Source organism: Acyrthosiphon pisum, unplaced genomic scaffold, assembly GCF_005508785.2.
Source record: "Acyrthosiphon pisum isolate AL4f unplaced genomic scaffold, pea_aphid_22Mar2018_4r6ur Scaffold_491;HRSCAF=932, whole genome shotgun sequence".
Lineage (NCBI taxonomy): Eukaryota > Metazoa > Arthropoda > Insecta > Hemiptera > Aphididae > Acyrthosiphon > Acyrthosiphon pisum.
Genome location: NW_021774511.1, coordinates 881 through 1831, shown reverse-complemented (window position 1 = coordinate 1831; position 951 = coordinate 881). Strand labels below are relative to the sequence as shown.

The following is a 951-nucleotide window of genomic DNA, read 5'->3' as shown; positions in this document are numbered from 1 at the left end:
CGGATCACGATTACGGTTACTAGGGCTACCGCCGGCTCCCCAGGAGCTTAAACTCTTCTTAGAGGGACAGGCGGCGGACGAACATAGCCGCACGAGACTGAGCGATAACAGGTCTGTGATGCCCTTAGATGTTCTGGGCCCGCACGCGCGCTACACTGAAGGAATCAGCGTGTTTAACAATCCTGGGCCGACAGGCTTCCGGGTAACCCGCTGAACCTCTTCGTGCTTAGGGATCGTGGCTTGCAATTTTTCCACGTGAACGAGGAATTCCCAGTAAGCGCGAGTCATCAGCTCGCGTTGATTACGTCCCTGCCCTTTGTACACACCGCCCGTCGCTACTACCGATTGAACGGTCGCATTGAGGTCTTCGGAGTGGACGCGCGTTATTCGGCCCCCTCGGGGGCTGGGTCGTCGCGCGATCGCGAAGATGACCGAAATCGGCCGTTTAGAGGAAGTAAAAGTCGTAACAAGGTTTCCGTAGGTGAACCTGCGGAAGGATCATTAGAGACGGGCCCGCGGTACCGGCGGCACTCGCCGGTCTCGCGCGCGCCTCATCCGACCCCGTGGCCGCGTGCGCTCGCCGACTCGCTCGACGACCGCCCGCGCGCCGCGACCCCCGACCGAGCGTCGACCGAAAGATGGTTAACACGTCGAAAGACCGTACGTGCCCAGTCGTGCGTCCGCGCACGGCGCGTGGCCGTAGAAGTTTCGTCGAACAAAACAAAAAAACAACCGACACCGAGCGGCGGATCACTTGGCTCGTGGATCGATGAAGACCGCAGCTATCTGCGCGTCGTCGTGTAATCCGCAGGTTATACGAACATCGACCAGTCGAACGCACATTGCGGCCTCGGTGACCCGCGGGTCCCGGGCCACGCCTGTCTGAGGGTCGTATACCGGATACTCGGCCAGACCGATGCGCCGCCGGCAGGCGTCCGACGGCACGCCCGT

At 61.4% G+C, this 951-nt stretch overlaps 1 non-coding gene across 1 annotated transcript; it reads left to right on the top strand.

The window, feature by feature from the left end:
• The first annotated feature begins 734 nt into the window (after window positions 1–734).
• Window positions 735–892, top strand: LOC115035047. Its single transcript, XR_003840208.1, has one exon. It is a non-coding gene; the product is annotated as a 5.8S ribosomal RNA (ribosomal RNA).
• Window positions 893–951: the final 59 nt, after the last annotated feature.